The sequence below is a fragment of the Aethalodelphis obliquidens genome, unplaced genomic scaffold (assembly GCF_003676395.1).
Source record: "Aethalodelphis obliquidens isolate GAN/ISIS:26980383/991018 unplaced genomic scaffold, ASM367639v1 scaffold18, whole genome shotgun sequence".
In the NCBI taxonomy this organism is placed as follows: Eukaryota; Metazoa; Chordata; class Mammalia; order Artiodactyla; family Delphinidae; genus Aethalodelphis; species Aethalodelphis obliquidens.
This window is the reverse complement of record NW_020837962.1, coordinates 16,988,453-17,001,940: the sequence shown is the minus strand read 5'-3', so window position 1 is coordinate 17,001,940 and position 13,488 is coordinate 16,988,453. Positions and strand designations below refer to the sequence as shown.

The 13,488-nt window shown below is 37.1% G+C and overlaps 1 protein-coding gene across 2 annotated transcripts in view; it reads right to left on the bottom strand.

Annotated features, from left to right (window-relative positions):
- The window catches only part of KIZ (kizuna centrosomal protein), a 113,750-nt gene that overhangs the window by 71,048 nt on the left and 29,214 nt on the right, over nucleotides 1–13,488 (bottom strand). The window lies entirely within an intron of this gene.

Sequence of the window (13,488 nt, the reverse complement as noted above, 5' to 3'; positions counted from 1 at the left end):
TCATGGCTTCCTACAAAATGAATGACCAAAAAACAGTACAGTCCACACTATTTAATTGTAATAACAATATTGGTTCACAAAGCAAATACGGTCAGGGAACTATGGAATCTATATTTTTCAAAAAGAGATACATACATTGCATTGTACAGCTACGTGAATGTATTTAATGCCACTGAACTGTACACTCAAACATGGTTAAAATGGTAAATTTTCTGTTACGTATATTTCACCACAATTAAAAAAATAAACTTTGAGTTCTAACCACTTTCCACAGAGAAGTGCATTTGATGAAGCTAGAGAGGTACTTGAACAAAAAAACCGGGGGCATATAAAGGACTATTGGGGGTTTCAAAACTCTATTTCTAGTAGTGTGGGTAATATTAAAAAACTTCCAATAATCACATATTCAAGACTGCATTAAAATATAATGCATATGTGCAAAATAATCTAATTTCCTGTCAAACTGAAAATAACAGCAGTTTTTTTCTGAACAACTTCAAGTAATTTTAAAGACATTTAAAGCAATTTAAATTCACTGGCATGTCTATGGGGAGTATGAGCACTGTCTCTTCTTTAAAAAGAGAGAGAGGAGGAGACGAGGGTGGGATGGGAAAGAGAAACAGAAGCAACTGGTTCAGCGGCTTGATCAAGGACACACAATGGGAAGCAGAACTGGAAGTAGCAATCATAAAGCCTTGAAGAAGTTAAGTGTTTTTCTTCCAAAGGGACCAAAGCACCTCCACATACATAATAGCATTTAGTCCACAGAGCACTATAGGTTGATGGGGAGATGCATCTGCACCCCTCCTCTGCAGATGGAAAAACTGAGGCCAAAATTTTCAGAGAAAATGTCATTCACATAGCTGAAACAGAATCTAGGTCTTACTTCCCTTCAAACATACCGTCTCTTCTATTTCTAAAGATAAAACAAACAACTTTGAAGCAAAAACAAATGAAAAGGGATGTCAGAGAAATGGTGGAATAAGGACCTCTCAAAATTCTCTGCTCTGTAAAAGAAACAATAACAGTGGAAAACATCTTCAGAATAACTTTTCAGAACTCTGGAAATTAACCAAAGGCTTGCAGCAATCTGAGGAACATTTATTCAAGAAAAGTAACTGAACCTTGGTAGGAACAGCAGTACTTCACGGTGTTTTAACTTGCCCTATTCGCATTTCCCCCTCCTCCAGTCTGCGGTAACCTTGAAAATCAGCAGCCTGTAATCACAGCCTGTAAACCAGCACCCTTATAGACACTGAAAGGAGTAGAAAAGGACTGGAACTCTTTCAAAGCCCCATTCCCAGAGAACTGACATTATTTGACCTGTCTAGTAGCTCCCTGGAAGACCACCCTCACAAGACTGTCTTTATTTGACCTGACTTGGAGCTGACACATTGTAAACAGCCTTTCCCTGGGGGTTATTTGTCAAAAATAAGCAGAGGCAAATGTTTAACATCAAGGCTGCCTAAGGCAGTGGATAACAGTTGGGCAAACAATAGGCTAACTAAAATAACTTAAAAGGAGAAGTTGGTGAATGAGCTGTACACAGGGGGTTTGAAAAGCTCCAGCATATTCCTGGAAACCTAGACTGTGGGCATGCTCACTAAAAGTCCTGAGGGGGCGCTGGTTCTGGAAGGAGAGAGATTTGCGGCCTGTGCATGCGCAGTGCAGTTTGCTGCCCAGGCTGTCCGGCTCCGGCCGAGGCGGTTCCACACCAGCATGACTTCGGTGCCGGACCCAGTTTCCCGCCACCTGACCATGCTACTGGGAGACGCCCCACCTCACTGTCACTCGGAGTTTTGTGGGGGTCAGGCGTACAAGAGGACTGAGGTTTGCTTGATACGTGGCGTGTGCGAGACTCCTGAGGACGACTCCAGAACCATGGGCCTCCGGCATCCAGGTCATTGAGATTCCACATATAAGTGACATCATATGATATCTGTCTTTGTCTGACTGACTTAATGAACTTTTAATGAACAGCATCCATGTGGCTGACAGGGTCTCGGTGCTCAGGCCGGGTGTCAGGCCTGAGCCTCTGAGGTGGGAGAGCCAAGTTTAGGACACTGGACCACCAGAGACCTCCCAGCCCCACGTAATATCAATCGGTGAGAGCTCTCGCAGAGATCTCCAACTCAACGCTAAGACCCAGCTCTACCCAACGGCCTGCAAGCTCCAGTGCTAGACACCCCATGCCAAAGAACTAGCAAGACAGGAACATAACCCCACCCATTAGCAGAGAGGCCGCCTAAAATCATAAGTTCACAGATCCTCCAAAACACACAACCGATGCGGTCCTGCCCACCAGAAAGGTAAGAATCAGCCTCATCCACCAGAACACAGGCACAAGTCTCCTCCACCAGGAAGCCTACACAACCTACTGAACCAACCTTAGCCACTGGGGGCAGACACCAAACACAACAGGAACTATGAACCCGCAGCCTGAGAAAAGGAGACCCCAAACACAGTAAGTTAAGCAAAAGAAGACAGAGAAGTAGACAGCAGATGAAGGAGCAAGGTAAAAACCCCACCAGACCAAACAAATGAAGAGGAAACAGGCAGTCTACCTGAAAAACGATTCAGAGTAAAGATAGTAAAGATGATCCAAACTCTTGGAAATACAATGGAGAAAATACAAGAAACGTTTAACAAGGATACAGAAGAACGAAAGAGCAAACAATGATGAACAACACAATAAATGAAACTAAAAATTCTCTATAAGGAATCAACAACAGAATAACTGAGGCAGAAGAACGGATAAGTGACCTGGAAGATAAAATAGTGGAAATAACTATCACAGAGCAGAATAAAGAAAAAAGAATGAAAAGAATTGAGGACAGTCTCAGAGACCTCTGGGACAACATTACATGCACCAACATTCAAATTATAGGGGTCCCAGAAGAAGAAGAGAAAAAGAAAGCGTCTGAGAAAATATGTGAAGAGATTATAGTTGAAAACTTCCATAACATGGGAAAGGAAATAGTCAATCAAGTCCAGAAAGCACAGAGAGTACCATACAGGAAAAATCCAAAGAGAAACACACCAAGACACGTATTAATGAAACTATCAAAAATTAAATACCAAGAAAAAATATTAAAAGCATCAAGAGAAAAGCAACAAATAACATACAAGGGAATCCCCATAAGGCTAACAGCTGATTTTTCAGCAGAAACTCTGCAAACCAGAAGGGACTGGCAGGACATATTTAAAGTGATGAAAGACAAAAACCTACAAGCAAGATTACACAGCAAGGATCTCATACAGATTTGATGGAGAAATTAAAAGCTGTAAAGACAAGCAAATGTTGAGAATTCAGCACCGCCAAACCAGCTTTACAACAAATGCTAAAGGAACTTCTCTAGGCAGGAAACACAAGAGAAGGAAAAGACCTACAATAACAAACCCAAAACAATTAAGAAAATGGTAATAGGAACATACATATCGATAGTTACCTTAAATGTAAATGGATTAAATGCTTCAACCAAAAGACACAGACTGGCTGAATGGATACAGAAACAAGACCCATATATATATGCCGTCTGCAAGAGACCCACTTCAGACCTAGGGCACATACAGACTGAAAGTGAGGGGATGGAAAAAGATATTCCATGCAAATAGAAATCAAAAGAAGGCTGCAGTAGCAATTCTCATATCAGACAAAATAGACTTTAAAACAAAGACTATTACAAATGACAAAGAAGGACAGTACATAATGATTAAGGGATCGATCCAAGAAGAAGATATAACAATTGCAAATATTTATGCACCCAACACAGGAGCACCTCAATACATAAGGTAAACAGCCATAAAAGGGGAAATCGACAGTAACGCAATAATAGTAGGGGACTTTAACACTCCACTTTCACCAATGGACAGATCATCCAAAATGAAAATAAATAAGGAAACATAAGTTTTAAATGACACATTAAACAAGATGGACTTAACTGATATAGGACATTCCATCCCAAAACAACAGAATAGACTTTGTTTTGAAGTGCTCATGGAACTTCTCCAGGATACATCATATCTTGGGTCACAAATCAAGCCTTGGTAAATTTAAGAAAATAGAAATTGTATCAAGTATCTTTTCCGACCACAATGCTATGACTAGATATCAATTACAGGAAAAAAACTGTGAAAAAAAAGCAAACACATGGAGGCTAAACAATACACTACTAAATAACCAAGAAATCACTGAAGAAATCAAATAGGAAATCAAAAAATACCTAGAAACAAATGACAATGAAAACATGATGACCCAAAACCTATGGGATGCAGCAAAAGCAGTTCTAAGAGGGAAGTTTATAGCAATACAATCCTACCTCAAGAAACAAGAAACATCTCAAATAAACAACCTAAACTTACACCTAAAGCAGTTAGAGAGAGAAGAGCAAAAAACACCCCAAAGTTGGCAGAAGGAAAGAAATCATAAAGATCAGATCAGAAATAAAAGGAAATGAAGGAAACAAGAGCAAGGATCAACAAAGCTAAAAGCTGGTTCTCTGGGAAGATAAACAAAATTGATAAACCATTAGCCAGACTCATCAAGAAAAAAAGGAAGAAGACTCAAATCAACAGTTAGAAATGAAAAAGGAGAAGTAACAACTGACACTGCAGAAATACAAAAGATCATTGGAGATTACTATAAGCAACTATATGCCAATAAAATGGACAACCTGGAAGAAATGAACAAACTCTTAGAAAAGCACAACCTTCCGAGACTGAACCAGGAAGAAATAGAAAATATAAACAGACCAATCACAAGCACTGAAATTTAAACTGTGATTAAAAATCTTCCAACAAACAGAACCCCAGGACCAGATGGCTTCACAGGCAAATTCTATCAAACATTTAGAGAAGAGCTAACACCTATCCTTCTCAAACTCTTCCAAAATATAGAAGAGGTAGGAACACTCCCAAACTCATTCTATGAGGCCACCATCTCCCTGATACCAAAACCAGACGAATATGTCACAAAAAAGGAAAACTACAGGCCAATATCACTGATGAACACAGATGCAAAAATCCTCAACAAAACACTAGCAAACAGAATCCAACAGCACATTAAAAGGATCATACACCATGATCAAGTGGGGTTTATCCCAGGAACGCAAGGATTCTTCAATATATGCAAATCAATCAATATATATACACCATATTAACAAACTGAAGGATAAAAACTGTATGATAATCTCAATAGATGCACAAAAAGCTTTCAACAAAATTCAACATCCATTTATGATAAAAGCTCTTGAGAAAGTAGGCATAGAGGGAACGTACCTCAATATAATAAAGGCCATATATGACAAACCCACAGCCAATATCGTTCTCAATGGTGAAAAACTGAAACCATTTTCACTAAGATCAGAAACAAGACAAGGTTGCCCACATTCGCCACTATTATTCAACATAATTTTGGAAGTTTTAGCCACAGCAATCAGAGAAGACAAAGAAATAAAAGGAATCCAAATTGGAAAAGAAAAAGTAAAACTGTCACTGTTTGCAGATGACGATACTATACATAGAGAATCCTAAAGATGCTAAGATGCTACCAGAAAACTACTAGAGCTAATCAATGAATTTGGTAAAGTAGCAGGATACAAAATTAATGCACAGAAATCTCTTGCATTCCTATACACTAATGATATCTGAAAGGAATGATATCTGAAATATCTGAAAGAGAAATTAAGGAAATACTCCCATTTACCACTACAACAAAAAGAATAAATACCTAGGAATAAACCTACCTAAGGAGACAAAAGACCGGTATGCACAAAACTATAAGACAGTGATGAAAGAAATTAAAGATGATACAAACAGAAAGATATACTATGTTCTTGGATTGGAAGAATCAACATTGTGAAAATGACTATACTACACAAAGCAATCTACAGATTCAAGGCAATCCCTATCAAACTACCATTTTTCACAGAAGTAGAACAAAAAATTTCACAATTTGTATGGAAACACAAAAGACCACAAATAGCCAAAGCGATCCTGAGGAAGAAAAACGGAGCTGGAGCACTCAGGTTCTCTGACTTCAGACTATACTACAAAGCTACAGTAATCAAGACAGTATGGTACTGGCACAAAAACAGAAATACAGATCAATGGAACAGGATAGAAAGCCCAGAGATAAACGCACGCACATATGGTCACCTTATCTTTGATAAAGAAGGCAAGAATATACAGTGGAGAAAAGACAGCCTCTTCAGTAAGTGGTGCTGGGAAAACTGGACAGCTACATGTAAAAGAATGAAATTACAACACCCTGTAATACCATACACAAAAATAAACTCAAAATGGATTAAAGCCCTAAATGCAAGGCCAGACACTATAAAACTCTTAGAGGAAAACATAGGCAGAACACTCTATGTCATAAATCACAGCAAGATCCTTTCTGACCCACCTCCTAGAGAAATGGAAATAAAAACAAAAATAAACAAATGGGACCTAATGAAACTTAAAAGCTTTTGCACAGCAAAGGAAACCCTAAACAAGACGAAAAGCCAATCCTCAGAATGGGAGAAAATATTTGCAAACAAATCAATGTACAAAGGATTAATCTCCAAATTATATAAAGAGTTCATGCAGCTCAATATCAAAAAAACAAACAACCCAATCCAAAAATGGGCCAAAGACCGAAATAGACCTTTCTCCAAAGATATACAGATTGCCAACAAACACATGAAAGGATGCTCAACATCACTAATCATTAGAGAAATGCAAATCAAAACTACACTGAGGTATCACCTCACACTGGTCAGAATGGCCATCATCAAAAAATCTACAAACAATAAATGTTGGAGAGGGTGGGAGAAAAGGGAACCCTCTTGCAGTGTTGGTGGGAACGTAAACTGATGCAGCCACTATGGAGAACACTATGGAGGTTCCTTAAGAAACTAAAAATAGAACTACCATATGACCTAGCAATCCCACTACTGGGCATATACCCTGAGAAAACCATAATTCAAAAAGAGTCATGTACCACAATGTTCACTGTAGCACTATTTACAACAGCCAGGACATGGAAGCAACCTAAATGTCCATCGACAGATGAATGGATAAAGAAGATGTGGCACATATATACAATGGAATATTACTCAGCCATAAAAAGAAACAAAATTGAGTTATTTGTAGTAAGGTGGATGGACCTAGAGTCTATCATACAGAATGAAGTAAGTCAGAAAGAGAAAAATAAATACCATATGCTAACACATATATATGGAATCTAAAAACAAAACAAAACAAAAAGGTTCTCATGAACCTAGGGGCAGGAGAGGAATAAAGACGCAGATGTAGAGAATGGACTTGAGGACACGGGTGGGGGAAGGGTAAGGTGGAACGAAGTGAGAGAGTGGCATGGACATACATACACTACCAAATGTAAAATAGATAGCTAGTGGGAAGCAGCTGCGTAGCACAGGAAGGTTAGCTCAGTGCTTTGTGACCACCCAGAGGGGTGGGATAGGGAGGTTGGGAGGGAGACACAAGAGGGATGGGATATATGTGTACGTATAGCTGGTTCGCTTTGTTATACAGCAGAAACTAACACAACATTGTAAAGCAATTATACTCCAATAAAGATGTTAAAAAACAAAAAAAGAAAAGTCCTGAGAAGGGCCTAAGCTGTCACCTCAGGCTTACCTTTCAAGGTAAGCTCTGGGCAAGCACTGACATGAAGGCTAAGGTGGAGCTGGAAACTGCCTGGATGAGCGCCAAAGCCCCTTGGTAAAGACTGTGAGAATTACAGGTTTCAGGCATTTGAAGAAAGCTCTGTCTAATCATTAGCTGGTTACTAAGCTAACTGAACAGAAACTTCAGTGACCACACATGACAAAGAATACAGACTTTACACAATTCAGAAAATCACTAAGCAAGCAAACAAAACAATAAACTCTAGGAAGGGGTAAATTTGACGTTCATTTTATTATTTAAAATGTCCAAAAGTTAACAAAAAATTATGAGATGTTGAAAGAAACAAGAAGGTATGATCCATACACAGGAGGAAAAAAAGCAGTCAATAGAAACTATCCCTGAAATCCTGAGGAAAAAGAACAAAGCAGGAGACATAACCCTCCCAGGCTTCAGACAATGCTACAAAGCTACGGTAATCAAAATGGCCTGGTATTGGCACAAAAACAGACACATGGATCAATCTAACAGAATACAGAGCCTAGAAATAAACCCACACACCTAGTCAATTAATCTTCAACACAGGAGACAAGAATATACAATGGGAAAAAGCAAGTGGTGTTGGAAAAGTTGGACAGCCGCATGTAAATCAATGAAGTTAGAACACACTCTCACACCATACACAAAAATAAACTCAAAACGGCTTAAAGACTTAAACATTAAGACATGACACCATAAAACTCCTAGAAGAGAACACAGGCAAAACATTCTCTGACATAAATCCTACCAATGTTTTCTTAGGTCACTCTCCCCAGGCAATAGAAATAAAAACAAAAATAAACAAATGGGACCTAATCAAACTAACAAGCTTTTGCACAGCCAAAAGGAAACCATAAACAAAATGAAAAGACAACCTATGGAATGGGAGAAAATATTTGCAAATGATGCGACTGACAAGGACTTAATTTCCAAAATATACAAACAGCTCATACAACTCAACAAAAAAACCAAACAACCCAATCCAAAAATGGGCAGAAGACCTAAATAGACTTTTTTCCAAAGAAGAAATACCGATGGCCAATAGGCATATGAAAAGATGCTCAGTATCGCTAATTATTAGAGAAATGCAAATCAAAACTACAATGAGGTACCACCTCACACCAGTCAGAATGGCCATCATTAAAAAGTCTACAAATAACAAATGCTGGAGAGGGTGTGGAGAAAAGGGAACCCTCCTACACTGTTGGTGGCAAGGTAAGTTGGTGTAGCCACTATGGAAAACAGTATGGAGGTTCCTCAGAAAATTAAAAATAGAATTACCATATGATCCAGCAATCCCACTCCTGGGCATATATCTAGATAAAACTATAATTCAAAATGACACATGCACCCCTGTGTTCATAGCAGCACTGTTCACAATAGCCAAGACATGGAAACCATCTAAATGTCCACTGACAGATGAATGGGTAAAGAATATGTGGTACATATATACAGTGGAATACTACTCAGCCATAAAAAACAACAAAATAATGCCATTTGCAGCAACATGGATGAACCTAGAAATTATCATACTAAGTGAAGTAAATCAGACAAAGACAAATATCACATAGTCTCACTTACATGTGAAATCTAAAATATGACACAAATGAAACTATCTATGAAACAGGAACAGACTCACAGATATAGAGAATAGACTTGTGGTTGCAAAGGCGGAGGGAAGGTGGGGGAGGGATGGAGTGGGCGTTTGGGATTAGTAGATGCAAACTAGTATATATAGAATGGATAAACAACAAGGACCTACTTATAGCACAGGGAACTATATTCAATATCCTGTAATAAACCATAATGGAAAAGAATATAAAAAAGAATGTATATATGTATAACTGAATCACTTTGCCGTACAGCAGAAATCAACACAATATTGTAAATCAACTATACTTCAATTCTAAAAAAATTTTTAAAAATAAAAATTAAAGAAATTATCCCTGAGGAAGCCCAAATGTTGGACTTACTATACAAAGACTTTAAATTAGCTATTTTAAACATGTTCAAAGAACTAAAGGAAATCATGTCTAAAAGAACTAAGGGAAAGTATGGGAAAAATGTCCAAACAGAGATGATTAATAAAGAGATAGAAATTATTTAAAAGACAGAACCAAACAGAAATTCTGCAGTTGAAAAGTACAGTCACCAGAATGAAAAATTCACTAGAGGGGCTCAGCAGCAGATATGAACAGGCAGAAGAAGGAATCAACATACTTAAATACAGATCAATTATGATTGTCTAGATTGAGGAAAAGAAAGAAAAAATAATGAGCAATGAACAGAACCTCAGAGACCTGTGGGATACCACTAAGCATACCAACATATGCATAATGAAAGTCTCAGAAGGAGAAGAAAAAGAAAGACACTATAATTTTTAAGAAATAACAGTGAAATCTCTCCAAATATAATGAAAAACATTTACACATCCAAGAAGCTCAACGAAGTCCAAGTGTAATAAATTCAAAGAGATCCTCACCTAGACATATCATAATCAAACTACTGAAAGCCAAAAAGAGAGAATCTTGAAAGCAAAAACAGGGAAGTGACTCCTTACATAAAAAGGATCCTCAATAAGAGTAACAGGTGACTTATCATCAGAAACTGTGGAGGCCAGTAGGCAGTAAGATAACACAGTCAAAGCACTGAAAGAAAAAGACTATCAGTCAAGAATTCTATAGCCACCAAAATGTTATTTCAAAAATGAACGAGAGGAACTCCCCTGGTGGTCCAGTGGTTAAGACTCTGCACTTCCACTGCAGGGGGCACTGGTTGGGCAACTAAGATCCCACAGGCAGTGCAGCACTGCCAAAAAAAAAAAAAAAAAAAAAAAAAAAATAAGGCGAAATTAAGGCGTTCCTCACTAAACAAAAACAGAATTTGTCACAACCATACTTTCCCTATATGGAATACTACAAGGAGTCCTTCAGGCTGAAATGAAAGGACACTACACAGTAACTCAAGTCTGCATTAAGAAATAAATAGCACTAGTTAGGGTAACTACACTGGTAAATATGTATTTAACTATGTTGGTACATATAAAAGCATAAATATATTTTTCATGTAACTCTAGTCTTGTCTTTTAAATCATACAGGAGAAAACAAGAAAACATTTTTAATCTTACAGTGCAGTACCTTGAAAAGTACAGTAGTACAGTACAACAGCTGGCATACAGGGGCTGGCATCGAGTGAACAGGCAAGAAGAGTTACTGACTGGAAGAGGGAGAGGAGGTGGGAGACAGTAGAGCTGAAGGATCGCCAGCAATAGGAGACGGAGGGCAAGCTGCAATTTCACTCATGCCTGACGCTGATGGAACACACGTTTGCATCTTTGAAAGTTCAAAACTTGAAGGTTCGTATGTATGGAACTTACAGTATATAGAAAACAAAGAGCAAAATGGCAGACGCAAATCCTACCTTTTTAGTAATTACATTAATTTTAAATGGATTAAATACTATAATTGAAGCCAGAGAACTGGCAGAATGGATTTAAAATATGATCCAACTATATGCTGTCTAATGAGACTCATTCTAGATTCAAAGACACAAACAGGTTGAAAGCATAGGGAAGGGAAAAGATATATCAAGAGAGCCTCATGGAAAAAAATTATACTATGCAAACAGTACCGAAAGAAAGCCGAAGTGGCTATGTTAATCAGACACAATAGATTTTAAGACTCAAAACTGTAACTAGACACAGGACATTTTACAATGATAAAAGGGTCAATCTGTGAAAAAGATATAACAATTAGAAACATGTAAGTATATCTAACAACAAAGTCCTATCTGAAGCAAAACCCAACAATAATAGTTGGAGACTTAAATACTCTACATTCAATAATGGTTAAAATAACTAAATAGAAGATCAATAAGGAAACAGAGGACTTGAACCAACTATAAACCAACTAGACCTAACAGACATATAAAGAAGACTCCACCTACCAACAGTAGAATACACAGAATATATATTCTTCTTAAATGTACATGGAACATTCTACAAGATAGACCCATATGTCAGGCAATAAATCAAGTCTCAATAAATTTAAATGGATTAAAATAAAGTTCTCTGATGACAATGGAATGAAATTAGAAATCAATAAAAGAAGGAAATTTGGCAAATTCACAAATATGTAGAAATTAAATAAGAAACTCCTAAATAATTAATGGATCAAAGAAAAAATGACCAGGGAAATTAGAAAACAGTTTGAGATAAATGAAAAGGAAAACACAAGATCCTAAAGCCTATGGGAAGAAATATTTAGAAGGAAATTCAGAGCTGGAAAAGCTTATTAGAAAGAAGAAAGAACTCAAATCAATAACCTAAACTTCCATGCTAAGAAAGTAGAAAAAGAAGAGCAAATTAAATCCAAAGCAAGCAAAAGGAAGGTAATAATAAGATTAGAGCAGAAATAAATGAATTAGAAAATAGAAAAGCTGGAGACAATCGACAAAACCAAATGCTGATTCATTGAAAAGATTCACAGATTGACATACCTTTAGCTAGACTGACCAAGGAAAAAACAAGACAAATTACTAAAATCAGAAATGAAATTGGTACTTTGTTACCAACCTTACAGATATAAAAAACTAAGGGAATATTATGAATAACTGTTTGCCAACAAATTAGCCAACCTAGATAAATTGGACAAATTCTTAGAAAGACACAACTACCAAAACTCACCCAAGAAGAAACAGAAAATCTGAATAGGCCTAAAACAAGTTAAGCAATTGAATTAGTAATCAAAAAATTTCCCACAAAGAAAAGCCCAGGACTAGAAAGAAGGCTTTACTGGTGAACTCTACCAGACATTTAAAGAAGGATTAATACCAATCCTTCACAATTAATACCAATCCTTTAGAAATTCTTCCAAAAACAGGCGAGGAAAAACCATTTCACAACTTATTCTATGAGGCCAGCCATAATACCAAAACCAGACAAAGACATCACAAGAAAGAAAACTATAGACCAACACTTCTTATGAATATAGTTGTAAAAATTCTCAACAAAATGTTAGCAAACCAAATTCAGCATAATATACAAGGGATTATATCCCAGGACCAAGTAGGATTTTTCCCAGGAATGCAAAGTTAGTTTAACATATGAAAGTTAAGTGATATAATACATCATGTTAATAGAATAAAGAACAAATAAAAAACCCAAATTATTATCTCCACAAACACAGAAAAAGCATTAGACAAAATACAACATGTGTTTATGATTTTTAAAAACTCAGCAAACTAGGACTAGAAGGGAACTCCCTAACCTGATAAAGTGCATCTATGAAAAACCCATAGCTAACATCACAGTCAATGGTAAAAGACTGGAAGCTTTCCTTCCCTCAGATCAGAGTTAACACAAGAATGTCTGCTCTTAACACTTCTATTTAACGCCATACTACAGATTCTAGCCAGGGCAGTAAGGCAAGAAAAAGAAATGAAAGGCAAACAAGATCAGCATTCTGTGTTCAAGCAACATGAGACTTAAAATTGTTGAGATGGCAATACTCCCAAATTGACTTACACAGTTAATACAAACTCCAGCAAAATCCCAGCAGGCTTTTTTGCAGAAATTGGCAAGCTAATACTAAAATTTATGGAAATAAAGGAACCCAGAATAGCCAGAACAATTTTCTAAAGAAGAGGAAAGCTGGAAGATGCACACTTCCCAATTTCAAAACTTACTACAAAACCAGGGGTAATTTAGACTGCACTAGCATAAAAATAGACATACAGATCAATGGAACAGAACTGAGTCCAGAAATAAATCCATATATCTACACTCAATGGACTTTTTAAAAGACATTATTTTTAGA